Consider the following 23856-nt stretch of genomic DNA (forward strand, 5'->3'; position numbering starts at 1 on the left):
ATCCAGGCTGGACTCTTGTTGGAACTTCTGCAATTATGAATTATCTGTGCCAATTTTCTTCTCCTCTACTCATTTTTCCATACTCAAAATGTTGGTAGAGACAGTAGTGTAGCCAGATACATATTGACTTAGTTTCTATGCTAAGTTATAAAAATGGTCCCAATCAAAATTCCCCTCTTGGTATTTCTATGCCTCTGAAATAAGACCATACAAGTCCTCCTATCAAAATAGAGTCTGTTCATCAAGTCCTTTAACTTGGGCTTGCTTTGGCCACTGTGATGCAGCAGAAGTGTCGCCTGCCAGAGTTTTAAACCTGAGTGCCTTTCAGGTCTTGCAATGCTCTCTTCACATACTTGGAATCTCGTGACCACCACAGGACATAGGTCAGACTAGCCTGCTGAAAAATAAGACATCCCCAGGAGCAACATACCATCTAGATCAGTTAATCCTTGACTGCTCTGGCTGGTTGGCTCTGGACATATGAGCAAGAGGTCAAGAGGGACCTTGCCTCACCCAGACTCCCTCAGCCACGCAGTTCAACCAGAGATTAGATATATCTGTGCTGCTTCCTGGCTCTCAGTTTTGTGCTACACTGTTTCCCAGAAAAGATGTAACATCCAGAGCATGAGTTCTGCCTTTTCTTTTCCATATCTTTGGATTTTCTAAGAGTTCCAGTGTGTACTTCCTGAGTCTTCAACCACATACTTCATCTCTCTTTCCCTTTTCTCTTCTGTGCTATAGACCCAGGCACATCCAAGGAAGGGAGTGGCACATTGCTCTAACTCATTCATCACAGAAGGACTGGTACTTGCCTATTTGAAGGCTTCATGGGGGAAAAAAGGCTCTCCCCTTTCATGACCACTTGCAGTTTTTGCTAAAAAACAACTTTGATAAAAACAGTTACCTTAATGAGAACCTTATCAACCAGGGAAAGGACAATGTATAACAGCTGAGAAATCTCCAAACATCCTTTGTTTCTCCTTTGTTCCTACTGTGGGCTGTAAGGAATTCCAAATAATAATCATAAATCCCACCCCACCCCTGCAAAATCCCTTTCCAGAAGAAACAAATGGCATTAAATCTTTATAAGTAGACAAGAAGGAACAAGCTAGGTAAGGGGTCCATTTTTTACTTCCTTTTAAATCTCTCTCTTTCTTGTGTGTGTTTGTGTGTGTGTGTGTCTGTCTGTCTGTCCATTGGAGGGTATACGCATGTGTGTATGTGTGCTGAGGGATATGTGCATGTGTGTGTGTGTGTGTGTGTGTGTGTGTGTGTGTGTGTGTGTGTATGTGTGTGTGTGTGCATGTGTATGTGCTGGGGGTATGTGCCTGCATACATTTGGGGGTGCATACATGCCAGGGTGTACTTTTGGAGCTCAGATGACCATGTTTAGGAGTCATTTCTCTCCTCCCACCTTGAGGTCCTGGAAGACTGAACTTCGATCATCAGGCTTGCTGGGCAAGAACTTTTATCCACCCAAGCATCTTGCCTGTAGAAGCATTCATTTGAATTAAAATCATTTTTTTTAAGTTCCAATGAATTTACTACTTCAACTTTCCAAAAAGAACTCCCACACAAGCATTTTGGAACATTCCTGGAAATTCACATTTTACTTAACTTGGCTGCTTCCCCACAGTTAGTTGTTCCTTTTGGTCCAACCATTCTTCTCAGAGTCTCTTCCCTCTCTCCAACTTCCTCCCCTTCCTTGGAGCAAGGCTTAGGTGGTAGGAAGGTATTATTATTATCATTATTATTATTATCATTATGAGCAAGTTTCTGTTGAGCAACACCGTGTAAAAGATCCAGGTGCAATTTTCCAGAAGATGCCACAAAAGTAAATTATAACATATGCAACCTAAATTCCCCCTTTGTTGTCAAATCTCTAAAAGGTTGGTCAAAAGTCATCTGGTAAACAAAAAGTGCTCAAATAAAGTATGAACACACATCCCCCAACAAACCAAGACTTCTTCCAAAGAGTAGCAGTCAGGATTCAAGAATGAAATCAAGACCTTCCCTCCCCCCCCCCCCCGTGAGCTTACCTACTACCCTTGGCAAAGATTATCTTGGACTAACAAATATAGAAGGGATAAAGATGAAGCCATTATAACAAGTCATTGTTCAGACAAGAATCATTAATGAATGCTCAAACTAGGTGGAGAGAATTGGATGAGGAATCAGATATTTACATAATGTCAAAAGTATATGTGTTCATTATTAACAAATAATATATATATGTATATATATATATATATTAGTTACAGATGGAATAAATGACTGCACAGACAATATATCAACTAAGTGCTCAAATTTGGTCTCAACAAGATAGACAAATAAGCTTGTATTCCTGCTAATATGGTTTCTGACAAGCTGCAAGTTGAATCATTTACATAGTGTTTCAGTAAAAATAAAAAAAAATGTGTAGACTTAAGGAAAGCACAAGGACACATGAGAGAAATTAAAATTAAGAGATACTCTATACAACGATTCATCAGCATTTTCCAAAAATGGCAGCCCCAGAAGGAAAGTATAGCCTTGTGCACTGCTCTGAATTAAAAGAGACAAAAGAGACAGGAAAACTAAAAGAAATGTGGAATCCAGAACTAGCTTGTGAGTTGTGCAAAGCTTATTAGTAAGGACATTATCGGGACACAACTAGAGTATGGGCTATGGATCAGAGAAACATATTAAGCCAGTATTCCATTTTCTACAATTAACAGCTGCTTGTAGCTCTGTAAAGGTAAAGAAAGTTTGAACTCATGGACTACTCTAAAACAGAAACAATTACACACATATAAGGATATCTTGTGAATACACCTGTGTGAAAGACTATGTGTGGAGAGAGTGGGGAAAGGGTGTGGAATGGGGAAGGTAAGGTGGAATAGAAGAGAAGACAGAAAGGTAGGGAGCTGAGGGGATCAGAGAATAAAAAAATTAACATAAAGGTATAAAATGGAACTTGTATTATTCTCACACCTCCCCTATAAAATGGATTATTTAAAAACTAAAAGTAAAACAGATAAACAATGATATCACAGAACATGAAGGTTAGTTTTTGGTGGATAAGGGTATGACAAGTCTGGGCACACAGGATAGTCAATTTACAGGAGGGAGAAGTCTCCCTTCCTAGCCATCTTCCGATGGTTTTAGGTGATGCCTGTGAAATGATCTTTCTACCCCCAAGAGGGGTTGCAATCGACATGTTGAGATCTGTTACTCTAGAGAAACTGGACCCATTACTAGTTCTATCACAGGCTTCTCAAAGGCCTTGGAAGGTGTTTCATAGCTACTTGGACATCTGCTCACTGTAGATGAGCAGTCCTCCTCTGTGAGCTTTGTCATGCTTAGAAAGCAGCAGACATCAACTTCTGGGTTGGGCCCTGGAAGCCTATTCCTGGCTGGGACTGGATCTCAATCTCTCAAGTGGCATGTGTTGCTAAGTCAATTGTTGCTGTATCTACCAAGAGTGCAAATCTTAGGCCTGGCTAAACTCCAAAGAGTTTCCTGTCCAGCACTACCCTGTTCTCTCAGAGCTGTGACTCCTTGCTGCTACCTCTGTGTTCCAGATTTACCTCTGTGAGTAGAGTACACTTATAGATTCAGAACTGGATGACTGGTCCATACTTCCCCAAATGAACTCTTGGGTAAGTTTGAAAAAAAAAAATACTCTTTTTTTTAAGGATCTTACAATTTGAGGACAACATCACAATTTTTTTCATAGATCAACCACTAATTTCAGAAGTTAACATCGTGAGTCCCTGAATCAATTCCTCACAAAGGGTTTCTACTACAGACAAGCCCAGTTTTCCCTAAGCCGGATCTAAGGTAGAAATCCAGTCCGGGTTTTGCAGGTGGCAGCACCGGCAACTACAGAAGAACTGCCACACCCAGGCAGCTGCAGAGCCAGAAACGTGGACCACAGAGCGCTGGCTGTAGGCAGTTTCTCAGAGGCTTCCTGCTACTATCTGAGCAAATGTGTCTGAGCTGGTGCAGGGAGAAACTGTCAGCCTGATATAGCCTCACCTTGAAAACGGGTTACTTTCAGAGACCATGGCACCCACTAGGCGAAGCCACTGTGTTCCAGTCAAGGTCACAATATATCCAAGTCAAGCTTCCCGCTGTTTACCTGTCTACTGTGATAAGTGGCTGGCTCTCAACAACTGTATTCTATGAGAGGTCAGGATTTATACATAAGTGTCATAGCTTGGACTGGGGGCATGGCTCAGTGATAGAGTGTTCACCTAGTATGCAGGAGGCCCCGTGTTCCATCCGTAATACCGAAGGGGTGTGGCAGAGGGCTCTAAATGTGACATAGAAGCAGTACAAAGCCAGGATAAAAAAAGAATGGCTTTAAAATGCCACAGAGAACAGTGGGCTCCATCTTTCAAGAGACCCATAAGCCAGTCGTGTTGTGATCCAGGTCTTAGATGCCACTGTTGTCCAATCACTGAACTTCACCGAGCAACCCTCAGGAGAGCAGAGATGGAGGTGTCCTGACCTTGGTAAAACCCAGTTATGGACTGAGTGTGCATGCTGCTTCCTCTGCCAAACCCAAATGCAGGGATGGGGAATTATCCAGAGAATCGGAGCCAGCCCCTGATTTGTCAAGGTTATGGTTTTCCACTTTGCTTTAGCTATGGCAACCTGGCCTTGGGCCATTTAATAATTAAAGTGAGACACTAATAAAAATAGATTTTGTTTTGTAAAATAGATGAACAAGTGAATAGATGCACATAATTAGAAAATATACTCAACAAAATACCATCTCTTCCAAAGAAACACTTCTAGAAATAGATCACGAATCAGACATAATAAATATTTGCAGAACAAGAATTAGGGGATTCTTATTTTGAATTTTAAAACATCAATGTAATCTAATGAGATAAATTTAGGGTTGCATACAATTTATTTTCCATTGTAAATGTGTCTTGACATTTTAAATATCATTTGATAAGGCAGAGGATGTAGCTCCGTTGTTAGAATGTTTGCTAGCATGCACAAAAACCCTAGGTTCAATCCTTAGTACCACAAAACCAGGCGTGGTGGTACAAGCGTACAATCCGATGGCTCCAAAGGTGAATGTAGGAGGATCAGAAGTTCAAGATCATGCTTCCATATGCAGCAAATTTGAAGCCAGTCTGGAATACACAAGACTTTACTAAAATATTAAAAGTGTGATTAAGCCAGGCGTGGTAGCACTTGGGAGCTGACACAGAAGGATCTCTGTGAGTTTAAAGTCAGCCTAGGCTACACATTGAGTTCCAGGATAGCCAGGACTACACAGTAAGACCATGCATCAATATGTATATGATTAAATAGTTCAAATAAAAAGCAAATTTTAATAACTGAGTATTCATATTATAAACCTATTATAGAATAAAACAATTGCACAGAGATTTTTCCAAAATATTTGTATTAATTCTTTGAGAACCTTATAAATTTATTTTAATCATATCCCTTCAGCCCTCCAGTGGGCAGGGCACCAAAGTGGAACATCCTGGATATTTTCTCAGTGGCAAAAACAGAGAAATGAAAGAGCCTGGTTTAAATCTTCAAGGTGACAAAGAGAGTACTCAGTTCTTGAAATTTTGTTTTATTGCTGTAACAAGGGCAGCTAACAGGTACCAGGATTAGACTTGTATTCAGGCCTGGCTTAGGACAATTGTGGACTTGCTTGTGACACAAAGAGGAGAATCTTTGCCCAGGGCCTCTATTGTCCCTCCAACAAATCTCTCTGGAACTCAGCACTTCTGTTTTGATCTTGAATGTGAGATTTCATTACACAGCCAACTGCTAGCTTTGTGTTCCAGAGAAGGCCCAAATTGAGCTTCAGTATGTGTCCAGCCAAAGTTACAGAGTCAACGGGACAAGGGAAATGTCTACAGCTTCATACACTTCCGAAGAGTAATGGTTTTCCTGGGTTCTGGGGAAAATGCAGATTCTGATTCGGTTTCTTTGGGATTGAAGAAGAGTCCCTGCATCTAAATAGCTCCCTGAGGATGTCAATGCCCCTGGCCTTCACTTTCAGAAACCAGGCTTTAAAATACAAGGCACACGAAGAACATGGAGCAAGCTATATATCCCAGTTAAAAGAAGTCAAAGTACCTCAATTTCCAGGCTCTTTTATCGTGAAATCATATTTTCTTTTGTGTTGTTATTTTCATCTGTTTGTTTTGAGACATGTGCTCATCTAGCCCAAATGGATCTGGAGCTTGGAATATTGCCTAGGATGGCCTTGAAGTCCTAATTCTCTAGTCTCCATCTTTCTAGGACTGGGATTACAAGTGTTTACTACCAAGACAGGCTTGAAATCCTATTTTTAATTAAGTAAAAGTGGTTAGGACTCAAATGGCTTGTCCATCTGTGATGGCAATATTGAGGATCGATGGAAATGTGGTTTTACTTTGCAGTAATTTTCAGGAAAATTTCATTTACAAATTGCGAATCTCATTTCTTCCACCCTCTCTGTCTCTTCCCCTAGGACTCCTCTCCCGTGACAATAAACATGGTGCCCAGAGGGAGGGCCAGACTTCTAGAAGCAATTCCTAAAAGGGGTGAAATATATCAGATGCAGCAATTTTCCTTCTCTGTCAAAACAGAATGTGAACAATCCATGCTATCCTAAGAGCCAGCCCCAAATCCCCACAGCGTCTGCTTTCCCGGCAATCAGCAGGACTATCGCTGTGCATGCTCTTATTATCCACTCTGAGATCTTCATTACACAGAGACATTCCTACTTTCCATGTTTTCAGGAGAAAGAAAACAGAAACGAAAAAATACTTTCCTCATCCAAATCCCACAGAAATTGGAATGCATACAAATGGCATCCGACTGGTCATCTGGCCTCATCCTTTGGGGACTCTTGCAAAATTGTTCCCTAGGGTAGATTCATTGGGTGCAGCCAAGTTTTAAATGTCGGCAACAATGAGGCTTCCCATAAATTCACAAATGTCAAATGGAACTAACACTGATGTCTGTGTCATATGCAAGGAATTAGGAAGTAGAAATGTAAGTTTTGACATTTTTCTCATTAATTTCATTTTTAAAAACTCCATAACAGAAATGGGGGTAGAGGCAGAGAAGGCTGCATCTCAGGATTTGAGAGACAGAGCAGAGCACTTGCCAAATGAGCCTTAAAAGGCTGAACAGCCAGCCCTGTGTACTTCTTGGAAGCAAAATGAGTGAGGATAATGGAGTGCTCCAGTGCTCATCCCTGTAGGATAAGGGATCCCAGTGGGTTACCCCAAACCACAAAGGAACATGATTAATATGTAGAAGAAAAGGTCAGAGTTCTTTCAGGATGGTAGCAGCCCTACCTCTTCCTGGCATTTTAGAAGCAATGTTTTGTTTGACATCAAAATGAAACCTACATACACTCAGGCACATGTTGGAGTCAGGGTGGATGTATGTGTGCGAATGGTTCTTAGTTTCAGTCCAGCTGGGAAGACAGACAAACTCTGTCCTTTTGCTTCCAAACAGTCTGCTTGTTCATATTTAAAAAAAAAAAAGACACATTTTGAAACGATCGCTTGTTGCTTGCTTTCTACCTTTTTCTTTTCTGATTTTTGTTGCAAGGAGACCATAATAAAAGCTTCCTCCAAAGTACTCCCTCTATTCTAGCTACAGGAGAGGGGGCTCAAGGGGTAGAGAAGGCTTTCCTGATGTGAGTCCCTGGAATATCATGGAAAGCAAAGAACATCTTTTAGTCCCATACCCCAGACAATTGCTAAATGGAATCATGTCTAATAGCATAGTGTAGCTTTTACAGCTATTTTTTTTTCTGCCAGCCAACCTATTAGAGCAGTATGTCTTTCTAGGCAGCACTGCTGTATACTAGGAGGCTGCAGCACAGCAGCCATAGCAATAATGAAAATACTTCCACTTACTGAGCACTTACTGGGACCAAGGTACAATTTGGTACTTTATCTACCTCTCCTGTAACCATCGCAGAAAAAGTGGAAAAACTAAGTAATGCAGACATAAAGTGACTTAGGCAAAAGCCATAAACCTGAGAAATAGAGAGGTCACCCCCCCCCCTCTCTCTCTCTCTCTCTCTCTCTCTCTCTCTCTCTCTCTCTCTCTGTGTGTGTGTGTGTGTGTGTGTGTGTGTGTGTGTGTGTGTGCATATACACACAAGGCAGGGGCATGTATGTCTGTGCACATGCCAAGTAGAAGTCAGAGGATAATCTCAAGTATCATTCTACTGAGATAGATACCTCTCTCTCACTCCCATCCTCTCCCTCACCCTTTCCCCATGTCTCTATGTTTAGGATAGGGTCTCTCATTAGCCCAGAAATGGCTAAGTAAGCAAAGATGGCTGGCTAGTGAGCGGTCCATCTGTCTGTCTCTGCCTGACTTCATTACATAGGTTTTGGGGACTCTATCTCAAGTCCTTCTGCTTGTGAGGTAAACATTTTACTGACTAAGCTAGATCCCCAGACCCAGATAAAAGTAGTAGTAATGGTGGTAGTGGTAGTAGTCATTCCTCTTGCTCTTGAATTTCATTAGATAGACAGACTGAAGACCCCTACATACTTCTCATGTAGCTCACGCTGATCACAAATTTGTTATATAGCTGAAGCTGGCTTTAAACTTCTGATCCTCCTATCCTGCCTCCCAAGTGCTGGGTGAACAAGTGTGCACCACCACACTGGAATCAAAAAGTTCTAAATGCACCTCTCGGTTGCTTTAGAAGCTACTGCTTTTAACAAGGGTTCTCAGTTTGCATTAGGACCAGCCAATCCCTAGCTACCCGCAAGACTGACTAAAATCAGAAATCCTAGCATGAAGGTAGGACTGCAACATGAGTACTTATAAAAGCTTTCAAGTGACTCTTGTGTACGGACAAATTTGAGAGCCAGCAGTCTCAACCACTACTCCTCATTGCATCTTATCAGATGGAGAACTGAGTGCCTCCTAGTTTTTGTTGAAGTCATCAGTAAATCCATGAGGAGAGCAAATAAGCGTCTTTTAACAGGTGGAAGGATTTGGAAAAGTCAAAGTTCAACTAAGGCTTGGTGTGTTCACAGTGAAAGTAAACTTCTGTATACTACTGGAGGAGTGGGGTGGGGCAGGTCATGACAAAGATGTGATAACCATGTAGCCACATTGTTAGGAATATAGGAATTTGTGATAGCATCCCTTGTGGCTAGAGTTGATTGTATTTTTGTAGTGTTTTTCATTTAGATTGTATTATATTATTATTCCCATCCTCATGACAGCAAAAGGCTGGCACATGCCCATTTCTGCTGTGTTCAGTTCAATGTTGTCTTAGCCTCACCATTTGCTTTGGGCAACTAAGTCTATTTTTGCAAATAAGCATGAAGATCAAAACCATGATTCATCGATTTCTCTTCTCCTCCCTACCACTTAGACTATGTGTGTTCTAAGTAGAGACAGGTCTCACCAACCTCAGTTATAGATGGAAGATGAACAAGGATAGAGCTATAGCTGACCTATGAAAGACATTTTTTTCACGAGCAAGAAACCAACTGTCAATTATACTTTTTGTGCTGCTGCTGTACATTACTGAAATTTGAAATCCATGTGTTACCACGTTGGTCCTAAGTGACACTATCACCTCCTTTCACAATACTTTTATTTCATCTGTACTCTAAAGTCGAAGGGTGAGGCACACCAGAACATTTCATTCTCAATTGAATTCTTGGAAGAGAGTGCAGGAGACACGCGGTATTAGTTTTCTTGCCTTCATACTTTACATCCTTTCTAAGTCTAGAGAGAGCCTAAGTAATTGAAATTAAATTAAAATAAATGGGCTTTCCCTTTTTCTCTTACAAGTGAATTATAAGCAAATGGCATTTGAAATTAGACACCTAAATGGTCCATTTCTCTCTCCCTGGCCCTCTAATTTTCCACCAAATAAAGAATGTTCATTTATAACACCATCCCTGACATTCACTTAACAATACTAGCTCAGTGTAAATGAAGAGTTTTGAAGAACATAGCATCTTGCTTGTACTTGCAATGCTGAACCCAGAACCCTGATCAATGCAAACAGAGTAGGAAAGACACACTACAACTGGCACTTCCTTTCCCAGTGTTTGGAAACAGAGATCACTCTACCACACATACATACATACATACATACATACATACACACACACACACACACACACACACACACACACACACACACACACACACAGCTTTGCAATGATACTAGATTATCCATAATGGCCTTGAGGATTTAGAGACAAATTACAGGCCACGTAGTCATGTGGTCTCAACTTGGCCCTACCCTATAAATTCTTTTAATCTTACTGCAATTCAGCCTGGACATCAGCATCTAAACACTCAAAAACAACCTCCAGTGAGTCTTCTAGTCATTCTGACTTGAAATCTAGGCTTACTTCCCTTCTATACCTCAAAGACCCAGAAAGATAAGACCCATACCATTAATTAGTGGTAGAGGCTGGGACTCAAAATCCTTTTCAACCATGATCTTTTCTGTGTAGTATGCTACTGCTTCTTTTCTGTGCACCCATTTCACAGTTCTCAATCCAATGAAACAAGTTTCTCTCTTCTCTCTCTCTCTCTCTCTCTCTCTCTCTCTCTCTCTCTCTCTCTCTCATACACACACACACACACACCCCACAGAGAGATGGACTGGTATCACCAAATCCCCCTTGAGCCTGGACTGAATTAAAATTGAAACGGGGAAGTAAAAGAAGAAAGAGAGCATCCATATCTTTCTGATTTCTGACTATGGTTCAACATGATCAGGGGCTTCACAGTCCTTCTGCCATGTTTTCTCTGCCAGGGTCCACAAGAAATGAGACAAAATAAATCTTTCTTTCTAAAGTTGTTCTGATGAGTTATGTTGCTGCAGCAACAAAAGAAAGTAACTGATGCAGATGGAAATGAAAATGGGGATAGAAATTCTTGGGTCCATTTTCAGAAGCCTACATCTGAACAGGCATAGTGCTGTCAAAATGTAGAGAACCACTTGAGGCTTCTCTCTGATATCAGCTAAGAAGACTGAAAAGTACCATTTCCCTTTCAAAATCCACCCAGACCCAGTCCTAAAAGTCTGAGAGTTCTCACTAAGTCTCAATATGGTGTCCAGTTGCCACATCCACATCTTGAAATGTGGGTAAACTGGATTGCAATGTTCTGTAAATGTAAGATACACACGAGATTTCAGCCAGGACATGGTAGAAAATGCACTCAGGAGACAGAGGCAGGCAGATCTCTTGAGTCTGAAGTCAGCTTGGTCTACAGAGAAAATTCCAGTATAGCCAGGGCTACACAGAGAAAGCCTATCTTGAAAAGTCCTCCCCACCCAAAGATAAACACTAGATTTCAAAGGCATAAAACAAAAGGTGTAAAATGTTTCATTAATACAGTTTTATAGTGAACTCACATAGAAATTCTATTTTGGATATGTTGGGTTAACAAAAAAATAATATTAAAATTAATTTTATCTGTAGAAATTATAATACTTTAGTGATTCTATTTGTTTGGGTTAACAAAAACTACAGTTAAAACCATTTCATCTGTTTTTCTGCATTTTTAAAAATTGTCTCCTTCAAAATTTAATATTGCATATGCAGATAATGCTAGGCTAATAAAATTATCATATTATATGTTAACTATACTCTCCCGAAGTGCTGGGGATTGAACCTAGGACTTTGCAGATGCTAGGCAAGCATTCTGCTACTCAGCTACAGCCTAGTCCTATGAAGGTAATTATCATGATGCTTATTTCATTTGATTCAAGTTAGAAGTGATAGTAGTTGACTACTAAAAACTGAGGTAAAATAATACTTTTTCCATTTTATTTGTTTAGTTAGGGGAGCAAAGAAGGCCATACAGTGGTCAAAAGAAAAGAGTAGGTTTTTTCTTTCTACCCTGAGGGTCCAGAGGTGGAAATCATGTAGTCAGCCTTGGAAGCAACTGTCTTTAGGCACAGAGTCATCTTGCAGGCCCAATAATAATGCCCTTGTTAAGAATCCAGACTTCCTGAGTCCCAGGGATAGAATAGCCATCGACATTCTGTGTGCTTGGAATTGAACCTCACCTGTAAAATGATAACCCTATCCTAATAGGTTTCTGTGAGGAGTCATTGAACAAAATAAGTATATAATGCTTTGAATAGTATCAGGCAGTACATCTACAATAGCTATTATGTATTTGAATACTGCTCATATTTCAATAATTTTAAAAGGTCTGAAAGGGTTTTCAAAACTTCAGCAGGCTACAGATCAAAGAGGTTCACCATTTAAGCTATAATATATACAAAACTGTGTTTTAAAATATACATGAATTTGAAAAATATCTCTCATCAGGTCTTGAAAGATCTTTTCTTGTACATTATCTGGTCAGAAGTTATCACTGAATACTACTTACAATGCAGATACACATTCCTTGTGCTATAATATAGACTCAAAGCATTCTCAGAAGTGGAAATTGAATCACCACCATTTATGCTACTTATGAATTAGCAGTTTTCAAAGATACATGGCACAGTGGAATGCTCCCAAGCTTGAAGTGATACGAAATACTCTAACCCTGCTTTCATGATTTAGGGGATAAGTTCAGACTTTTCAGTAAGCAAGGGTCAGTAAGAAATGAAGCATGGAAATACCAGTTGAGGCCCTGTCCTAGGTGATGAATGAGACTTGCTTTTACTATATCGTATACAGGTCAGTTATGTAATAAAACCAGAGGATGTTTGACAAAGAATTTATGCACACTGACAGGAGGACTCATTTATCCAACTCCAAATTTGTATGATTTGCTCTAACTCTGCAAGAGCCTCTAATCTTTAGGATGACTTGTGTAGACCTGATTTACAGTTCAACTCAGGGATGCTGGAGAAAGCATTCTTCCAAGAGTCAGCTATTGTCCTACCTACATTTATTCCACCTATGTGAAGCTGGCAGTGTGTCCCACGTGTGTGTGTGTGTGTGTGTGTGTGTGTGTGTGTGTGCGTGTGTGTGTGTGTCTGTCTATTCTGAGAACTTTGCCACTTGACAATGAGCCAGATGTGGAGATAATGAGAAAGCACAGCTCTGTAAACACAGCAGATCCCATCAGGTTGAACTCAGGTTCCTCTTCTTCAGCACTCCTTGACAATTGGAACGGTACTATTCTTTGTTGCATGGTGCTGTCTATGCACTGTAGGATGTTTACCACTGCTTCTGCCCTATAATCATTAGATGCCAGTAACAGCAGATGTGACAATCCAAAATGTCTCCAGACATTGACAGAGCCTGACCTAACTGTCCCCATATGAGACCTATTGGTTTGAACCAGTGAGTGCCTACACTAAGTACATATAAGCATCAGTTGGTCACTTCTAGAAGTAGATCCCTGAGTATAACTCAGGATATTTGATTCAGGAGGTATGGGGTGGAGCCCAAGCAGCAATGCTTATACCAAAGTCCCTGTGTGTGTGTGTGTGGGGGGGATTCTGATGTGGGTGGTCTGGCGTCCACATTCTGAAAAACATGGATCATGTAGCCTGCATGCACACCCAGGTCAAAATCAAGGCTGCAGAATAACATAAACTTGAAATCAAAGCAGAACCAGTAAAACAAATGAGCCATGTTGCGAATAAGGTGTCTAAGTGTGCAGAGTTGCACATAGGAGAAAGCAGGTACTAAGACTAAAGAAGCTCTAGAAGAGAAAAGAACCCGTCTGCAATCTACCATGGGAAATTAAGAATGAGCTGAGCCCCGGCTGTAATTTTACCTCCTGGGAAGCATTGAATACAAATGAATAATAATCTATCAAAGTTCCATGTTCATCTTTTTCCTTCTAATGAAGGTGCTGAGCTTTTACAGAACTCTGCTTCAGCTTGAAATAATCTGACATTTGATTTTAGCTTTAAAACCAGTTGCAAGAAATTGCAAATAGGCAAGTAAGATTCTAGAAACATGATGGACAGATTCACATTCACAATGCCTAAATGAGTTCAGTTGTAAGAGAATGCATGAGAAGTGAGCGAGACCAGGCAGCTTAGGGGTGGAGAGACTCCTGCAGAGAGAGAGTTTTAGCTAAAAATATTACTTCCTTCAGCCAGTCACAGTGTCTGCTGAATTCGCTTGGGCATGAAGTAGCTTGGGTTGTGTGATGTTAGCCGTGTTCGCCAGAAGAATGTTTCAGTAAGAACTGAAATCTCTGTCAAGCTACCACTGTTTAGCTTCCCAATTAATGTTTAAAAGGAAGTCCTGTGACAAGGAGGCTAGTGAAAGTACCGACAGCTCTACTGTTAACATCTATTTTTAAGACACAAATTTGTCCCAGTGTGATCAATAAGTTAGGAAATGATTTGGCCATCACACAATGTTCACCTTTGCTTCAGCACAGTTTTGTCTGCAAGAAATGCTAGGTGAACGAAGAAAGTTTCATTTGTAAAATGCAGGAATGCACACACACACACACACACACACACACACACACAGAGAGAGAGAGAGAGAGAGAGAGAGAGAGAGAGAGAGAGAGAGAGAGAGAGAGAGAGACTCAAGCATACACATTTCAGACAACTCTTAGTTACTACAGTCTACCTTTAAGAGCCGCAAGTATCTACATTTGGGGTTCCGATCCTCTGCCTGGTTTCTGATGACCTCTTTCCACCCATGCATGGTAAGTCCCAAGCTATGTCTCTTTCAATGGCCTCTTTCAGGAACAAGCTCCCTCTTGGGCTTTTTTTTCCCCTAGGCAAAGTACTGTATTTGGTGTCATATTTGTGTAATTTAGCTTTATAACACATGTAAATTTGTACTAACATTTTATTAGGCTCCCATGTTTTATGTCTTACTAAGTTTTAAGAAATTGTGCCCCTAATCCCATTTGTCCCACAGCCCTGTGGTTTTTATTGCATACATTTTGCATAGCAAGGTGATTTTCTAGGGACTCACTTGTCATGCTATAGCAAAACTGGCTGTAGTTTAGTGAGGGGTGAGGAAATGCTGGTGAGTTAGGAGACAAATAAAGAAATGAGACAGTGAAGAAAAGTAGGAATAAGGATTACGGTCCTAAGTAGATTCCTATTGTGAGTGGTGGGTGTTTATCACCAGGAAGTTCTGAGAAATAGGGCAAGATGTGACAGAGAGTTATCTCAGCAGAGAGGCAATGCAGCTGGGGCATTAGACAACAGGACCTCTTGGGCCCCAGTTGCAGGCTGCTTCTGGGAGTGTTAATTTCTGAACACTACATCTCGAGGAAGGCAAGGAGATAATGTTATTGATAGCTATGAATCCTACTGGAGTATACTAAAATGGTAGGTCTGGGAGCTATGAGCCATAACCCTACAAGCATCTGCCATGAAGGCAAAGGGGGAAAATATTGCAGTGAGCAAAGAAGAGTGTGGGATGATCATTACAGAGCCTCTTACTATAAACCAGTGCTTCCCGAGTTTGCCTGGGAATAGAAATCACCAAGCTTTGCTTCAATAAAAATTCTTGGCACACACTCCACATCTGCTGAATCAAACTGAGCAGGGGAAGAACCAGAGAAACAACTGTATGGTGAAGAAAACTCCCTGCACTTTGCTACGATTGTCCAAGGGAGACCATCTCAGCCTACAAGCTTGGAAACCGTCAAATGCACATTCTGCCGGTTCTGCAAGATTCTAACGGGCCTTGGGTAAAGCTCCTCTACTGATCCCCAGGGGCAGAAAAATAACCAGAAATCACTGTGGCAGGAGCTCAGACATTCTACCCCGCAAGTATACCTACTCTCAGAAAAAGAAGAGGCAGTAGCCAAGCTGTGGTCATTTGTCTCTTTGCTTAATCTTCAACCTAAGTGGCTTATGGAGAGATCAAGAGGACAGGAGTGAAGGACTCTCATCCAAGGTCACATCCAGCCTACCCATAAGTAAGGCTACTTAAGGCCCCGGAATAGCTTCTCTTCCCTTAGAGATAACTAAGCTTTAGGAAATTGCTGTGCATTTAATCTCATAGAGTTTCAAGCCAAGGAAGCCCACCTCACTGCCCATGGCTGCACACAACTGGAATTCTGCAGAGTAGTCCTATTGACAGCAGGTTGGCTCTCTAAGTGCAATAGCCTCAATTCCTTAGTTTTTTTTCTCGGCCTCAAATAATAGCCTATTTCTAAGCCTGGCCAATGAAATAAACCGCTTATCTACAAAATAGAATGAAATAACTTAATGTAGAATGTTGCTCAAAAGTCAATGGCTAAACAAACCCCATATCTTCAGTTAAATGATCCATTAAAGCCTCGTGGCTGCATCAAGAAGTCCAAAAATACAATGTCAGAGAGATGAAGCTGGAGTTGCTTTCTATATGCAGCAATATCTGAATCCGAAGACAGACTCATATCTCATGGTAAAAAGGGTAATGGAGAGCCTAGCCATTCAAGCTCCTCTGGGAAAATCTAAACAGCTTCAGCACTCAATTTATAATCTCACTACTTAAGTACCACCTCAGCTGCTGCTATAGAAACAATGCTAACCTCTGACAGGGGTTTGGTTCAGCCATCTGGGAAAGCAATGTTTTGTTTTTTTTTTTCCCCATCATTCGTCAACGGTGATTTATATTGAAGCCACCTCCTCAGAGGTAAATAATCACCTCTGAGCAAATATTCCACCAAGAAAGAGGCAGGTATCCACAGATCAGAAAACTAGGATGAGTAATGAGACTCAGGTCAGGAGGCTATGTAACACTCAAAGAGAAATGTGCTGGCATCTGCCCTCTAAGGGAAGGAAAAGTAGATTGGTAAATTCCAGAAAGGCATTCAGAATTTTGAATCTGCTCCTACTGATGATGTAGTACTTCTCAGATTCAGTATCTTCAACTAAAAAACAATAGATAGTTCCTATTACTCAAGATGATGGGAAATTTTGGAGAAGAATCTAAAAAGAGAAGGAAATGACACTTCCTAAATAGAGTCAGGAACATGTAACCAAGGGCGTAGAATTACTGAAGACAAACCGTGAGGTAGGCTCTGGGGTACAGGAGGCCATCTACTAGTGTTGAGAGCTTTCATAATGTTCATCTAGGTACTAAAGCATACTGATTTAGAGATGTTGGTAAAATGCTACTGTGTGGGGTTATACAAAAATACGGACCTTGTCAGCTACCACTATTACTGTAATTTCCGCAGCTATAATTCTTACAGCAAGGTTGTGTTAAGCTCACACTCCTACATTACAATTGACCTTCACTTTAAAGGAGGCAATTTGTGTGTATCTGTTTTCTACGGAATTTTTTTCTTATTTACTGGAAAGGTAGCATGATAGCATTGAAGATCATAGAAAACCTGGGCTCATGGACCTTTAAGCTTGGTGACATGAGCAAGTTTCTTTACCAAGTCCTAGGTTCTTCAGTTCTGAAGTGGAGATGTAAATTCTTAAACTGACCCCTCCCAACTCAGATGACTGTGAGGACCATCAAATATAACCCTCATGTAAAAGAACTATAGGCAGCTGAGGGAAGGGAGGATCGGGAAAGGTATGTGCCTGGGAATGGCCCTGATTGATTGTCCAACAACCAACTGATTGTCCAGTGCCAAATGGTCAGCCCTGGAAACATGAATACAAATAACATTATATTTAGGGAGTAAATATATTTGCATAAAAGAGAGGATGAATTGGAAGGAGAGTGGGGAGGGGCATATGGGAAGGTTTGGAGGGGGAAGGGAAGGGAGAAATGTAATTATATTATAATCTCAAAAAAATAAAAATTTCAAAAAACAAAACTTCATGTAAAAATCTTTTGGGAGGGAAATGGGGTGAAGAACTCTGGGAGGGGATACCAGGAGGGAGGCAACATTTGGAATGTAAATAAATAAAATAATTAATTTAAAAAATTCCGTAGTGACTCAAATCAGTTATACTTATTTTCTGAAAATTCGGATTAAAGATACATCCTAATGACACCATTTGCTAGACTACAGTTGATCGATGAAAGGGATTCTACCTGAATCCTATCAAGACCATGTGAGACATAATAAAGATAGTCTGTCATCAACTAGTTTTTCAAGACGGAGTCCAGGGAAGCACTGTAGTGTGGATACTGGAAGCCACATCATGTATTAGTTACATGAAGACTCTGGGCTTTAATCTTATCTCCAGCTCTTATTACTATATTTAACCTTAACTATTCAAATTTGCACATACCAAGTTCTCTTACATATGCCAAAAAGAAATAAAAGCTGGTGCACCTGTACATATGTTAGTCAAGTACAACACCACTCACAGTAGTCAAAGGAAGCCAGCCTAAAGTTACTTCAGTGAGTATGTAAAGAGAAAGTGGTATACCTATATATCAGAATTGTTTTTAAGAATATATTTTTATTTGTGTGTGTGTGCATGCACTCTCATGTGTGCAGGTACCTGTTCAGATTCCCTGAATCTAGAGTTACAGGTAGTTGTGCGCCCCCTGATATGAGCACTGGGAACCAAACCCCAGTCTGCTGCAAGTGCAGTACCTACTCTTAACTTCTGAGTTTCTCTTTAACCTTAAATTGGAATTGTATCAAATCATAAAAAGGAATAAAGTACTACCACAAATTGTAATATAAGTGAACCTTAAAAACGTGCTAGGTGAGTGAAGCCAAATAGAACTAACATTGTATGATTCTAGTTATGTGTCATATCTAGAATAGGAAATTACATAGAAACAAAAAGCAGGCTGGTGGTTACAGAATGAGAAGGGAATACTTAAGAGTGATCATTTAAAGGGTAGTGTGTGTGTGTGTGTGTGTGTGTGTGTGTGTGTGTGTGTGTGTGTGTTGGGGGTGATGTTAATATGTTAATGGAATTAGAAGTGATAGTTGTACATTATTGTAAATGTACGAAATGCTGTTGATTTGTTCATTTTCTACTGTTGCATTCTAGAGGCAACTAAGGAAGCTAATAGGAAAGGAAGGAGAAAGGGAAGGAAAATGGATATGACTGGAATATTGTCAAAGCACACTATATACTTGTATGGAAATGTCCTCATGAAACCCAAGAGTATGTACAACGAACATATGCCAACAAAGTGTTCAATTTTTGTTTGCAAATTTAAGCTACTACTTTAAAATAGTATCAGTGCCAACATCACACTAAGGAGGAGGTGTAAAAGAGATAATATGTACAGAACAGATAGCAATATAGCTAGCATAGAGTAAATACTCAGAGTTAAGCCCTGATTATTCTTGGCCTTTTTTTTTCACAGTAAGAAGGTGAAACATCAAATTCATACTTTGAGAGATGAGATAGATTGATTGTAGATGCCTTTCATGGCTCGTAACAAATAGGGCTGATCTGTCTTATGTCCTAAGACAAAGGAACACATTGTTTCCCATCACCTAATAAATGCCACCAAATCTCCAGGTTTTTTCTCTATATCTTGGGTAATGTAACAATAACAAAAGTGACCAGAATCTCTGTAAAAAACACAGTGAGATCAGGTCAGGTCTCTACTAGAAGCCCATATACAGGTGAAAAAGAAAAAAAAATGTTACTATGTTTCATAATCTAAAGGGGAGAGTCCTTTTTAGCAATAAGCATAGAGAATTCCCAGAGGCAAAATTTTTCTGGGATTTAAAAACACACCTGGGATGTCTTGTCATTCTTCATGTAAAAAAAAAAAAAAAAAAACTTTGATCTTCATCACTCTGTGGTGAGGCGTGGCTTCAGGTATTTGTGTCTTTCTAGCTCAAAGCAAAAATCTGACACGAGTGATGGCTGGAAAATAACGATAGTTCACAGGAGCACACAAGTCACAGTAGAAAAGATCTCATTGCTTAAATACTCTACATATCTAAATAGCAACAATATTATCTCTTATTTACTTGCAAATGATAAACTTGTGAAGCCCAGGAAATACTGTATCTGAAGATCTCACCTTTTGATAATAGAGAGATTAGAAGTTTTTGCCTGTTTTTGTCTCTCAGCTATTTTAGGGTTGTTTAGTTTACCAAAGAATATAATAAAAATGGACAGATGGATTTTTAAAAACATATACAGGTTTGGGGAAAAGTTATAAAAGATTACAAGAAATCTCAAATTTGGACAATTTAAACTAAACTCCAGTATGATAAACTTGTTCATTTAATCCAACTAATGTATTTTCCAGTCTTAAGTATGGCCATGGAAAGGTATATCACTGCTCTTTGGCCTAGAAACTAAGGAATCTGAAAATCCCTAAGAGCAGATTCAAGAAAATACAGCTACACTTCTTTGACAAAATCTATTTTTTCAACTAGGATATAGCTGCAAGGAAGCCTGGGAGATAGTTTTTCTAGCTTTTCAGTCTCTCTAGTGTAGAAAGGTTTGCTAAAAGAAAGAAATATTATATATTTGGTACCAAGCCATCATTTGTCAACAACTAATAATACAGAATGATCTTATTTCCATATTCTCCAGTTGTGTTTCAGTAGGGTCCATAACATGATTTTGCTCTGAGTTAAACGAAGAATGACAATGTTAGATATGCGGATTAAAATGGATAATAGATGGACCATCTAGAAACTGCCATATCCGGGGATCCATCCCATAATCAGCTTCCAAACGCTGACACCATTGCATACACTAGCAAGATTTTGCTGAAAGGACCCAGATATAGCTGTCTCTTGTGAGGCTATGCTAGGGCCTAGCAAACACAGAAGTGGATGCTCACAGTCAGCTATTGGATGGATCCCAGGGCCCCCAATGGAGGAGCTAGAGAAAGTACCCAAGGAGCTAAAGGGATCCGAAATCTTATAGGTGGAACAACAATATGAACTAACCAGTACCCCAGAGCTCATGTCTTTAGCTGCATATGTATCAGAAGATGGCCTAATCGGCCATCAGTGGAAAGAGAGGCCCATTGGTCTTGCAAACTGTATATGCCTCAGTACAGGGGAATGCCAGGGCCAAGAGGTGGGAGTGGGAGAGTGGGGGAGTGGGTGGGGGAGTGTGTGTGGGACTTTTGGGATAGCATTGGAAATGTAAATGAAATAAATACCTAATTAAAAAAAAGACTTAGTGCTATAAAAAAATGGATAATATAGAAGAAAGTTCCTGGGGCTCACACATCCCCCCCCCCCCCAGTGGAAGAGTAGCACAGAATGATTAGAAGAAACACTCCTTCTCTGGGCTTCAGTTTCCTCATGTGAACAACATCGATTCTCTAATGTCTCTGCCATGCAAATTAAGCAAAAGAATGAAGTCTATACTCTGCAAAGTAAACCATGATAAAAATGATAGCTGTCATTTCAAATCAGTAGCTATGTCCTGTGTAACCTATATTTTAGGGGATCAAAACGTGAAAGTATGGTAATATCTAGACATCACTGGAAGTTGGAAGAAAAGGCTCTCATACAACAATGTGATGGAGACACAAATGGTACAACCTCACCATAAGGGCAATGTGTATGCTTCGTTGCAGCTAGTAAACACAGAGCTTTTTGAACTAGCAACTCTTGTGGGTAAAAGGATATACAAGGTATATTGTTGGTACATACTGGTAGCAGAAAGTGGAAAAAATGTATTCCTGTAATGAACTGGTTCAATACATTGTATCAATTTAAATACTATGTGTCTAATAAAAGAGAAGGGGTAGCAGCTCATTTGCCGGGCATGGTGGCACACGCCTTTAATCCCAGCACTTGGGAGGCAGAGGCAGGCAGATTTCTGAGTTCAAGGCCAGCCTGGTCTGCAGAGTGAGTTCCAGGACAGCCAGGGCTACACAGAGAAACTGTCTCAAAAAACAAAAAACAAACCAACCAACCAACAAACAAAAAAACCAAAAACTAAAAAACAAAAACAAAAAGCAGCTCATTTGGAACTGAAAATGTTTCTGACACTTAGAAAATCAAGTGTGTAGTCTGAGGCAGAGGGAGAAATATTCTTTCAAGAGAGAGAGGGAGAGAGAAAGAGAAAGAGAAAAAACACACCTCTTCCCATGCATAGTAAATAAATTTACATAAATGTACGTTTTTTAAAATACTTGTCTCTACTTCCTGAGGCTGTACAACAGATCAGGTGAGTTCATAGTTGTCAGACATGCAGGATTGTGCCTAGAATGCAACACTTTAAGCCAAATGAAGGCACTGGGACGATAAATGATGTTCTAAGCTACAGCGTGCTCGCCCCAACATCCCCACTCTTATGCAACATTTTATCTCCAATCAAATAGAGATTTAACAAGTGAAACCAAAGGCATAATGACATGACTACCTTTAAAAAGCCAATATTAATGGGAGGTTAATAGGCCTACCATTGTGAGTGCAAATCCCAAGAATTAAAATGGCACTTTCGCCTCCAGAAACACACAGTGCTGTGTCCGGTTTTTAAATATATGGGCTACAAAGGCAAGAAATACATTGATTTTTTTCTTTACAGCATTAAGGTTCTAGAAAGATTAGGTCTTTTTTTAAAGAACTTTTTCACAACCTGTGTTAGAAGCAAGAGGGGAAAGGCTGTAAACTCAGAATCATAGAGGAATTGAGAGGAAAGAGTCAAAAATAGGGTGTCTTGGGATACAAAGGTAAGTGGGGTGTCTTTCTGGAAGGTCAATGGATAAAGTTAGTATGTAGAAGTGGACTGAAGGACCCTTTTAATTTGCTGTAAACCAGGTAGATTGGACAGGCTAGAGAGCTCTGACTTCTTAAACACAGGTTGTTCTTAAGTCAGATGTCATTAGTCTATTGCTGGCACTTGAGTTTCAGCCTGACTGCTAAAATGCACATTTGCTAACTGGAGCATAGTGAGGGTTCCAGACAGAAAAGGGGCAGGAAAGGAGGGGCAGTCAGAGAGAAGGTTGAAAGGCAGTCAGTAGTCCTCTATCCTCCACTCTCCCTCCCCAGTAGCAAAGGGCAAAGCTATGAGGCTCAGTGAGAGTCTTTCCACCTTCCTCAGGAACCTGCCCCTTCCAAGCTGTGCAGCTAAACTGTTAAAATATTTGGTAAGGAGAATGAGGCATTAATCATTGTAGGAAGGAAGAGGAGAAGGAGGAGGAGGAGGAGGAGGAGGAGGAGGAGGAGGAGGAGGAGACCCTAAAAGATGAATTAGCTTCCTTCTTCCCTCAACTTGACACAAACATCAATTTTAAAAATGGTGTTTAAAAGGTTGGTGTGGGATATTGAACAGGGCAGTTTAAAAAAAAGAAAAAAAGAACATAGTTCAATGACCTCCCCACCAAACAGTTGAGTGTGGTGTCATAAATACCAGAAGCAGCTCCATAGGGAAACTGTTTTCTTTGAAGGTGTGCCAAAGACTCCCAGTATTCCCAAGCAGGTCACTCCAGTGCTGCATTTTCTCGTAAGAACAGAGGTTACATTTTACAAATCCCAAACCGGCACATTTGGTTGCTTACCAAGATGAGAAACTGAAATTACAATTGTCTTGGAACATTCAAGACCAGTTTTTATCACACCCACTCATCTCAGTGCTCCCGTTCCCACCTTGGTTGTGTCTTAGAAAATTGAGTTCCACGAAATAGCACTGTTCCCCCATTTTGGTATACTCAAGGAGGGCTCTTCTATATTTTCTGCATCTCCGTAAGCCAGGCGTGCAACAGAACTTCCTTAGAAAGTGATTAACAGCTTCCAGGTAATGGGTATTTATAATATACCATTAAATTTTATCATGCTATCTCATGGAATTTTCTAAATAATCCTTCAGGGCAGTAAATAATATCCCCACTTTGAGAGAGTACCATGAGAGTATTTAGGATTGCCCATTAAAGAAGCTCTCCCAACTTCTAAGTGGTGGAGCCAAGATTCAAACCTCAGTCTGCCTAACACAAAGGCATCATGGGCCTGTTCCTGTGTACACTTCATCCAACCTTCGTTATTCCCTGCTGAAGGCTGAGGGAGGAGTTTACAATATTTGCAGAGACAAAGTCCCAATGAGACACTGAGAAAAACTTTAGGACTCCTTTCCTCACCAAAAGGCACTAC

At 40.3% G+C, this 23856-nt stretch overlaps 1 protein-coding gene across 2 annotated transcripts in view; it reads right to left on the reverse strand.

Annotated features, from left to right (window-relative positions):
- Nhs (NHS actin remodeling regulator) overlaps positions 1-23856 on the reverse strand; it is a 326152-nt gene that overhangs the window by 188237 nt on the left and 114059 nt on the right. The window lies entirely within an intron of this gene.

Source organism: Mus musculus, chromosome X, assembly GCF_000001635.26.
Source record: "Mus musculus strain C57BL/6J chromosome X, GRCm38.p6 C57BL/6J".
NCBI classification, from domain to species: domain Eukaryota; kingdom Metazoa; phylum Chordata; class Mammalia; order Rodentia; family Muridae; genus Mus; species Mus musculus.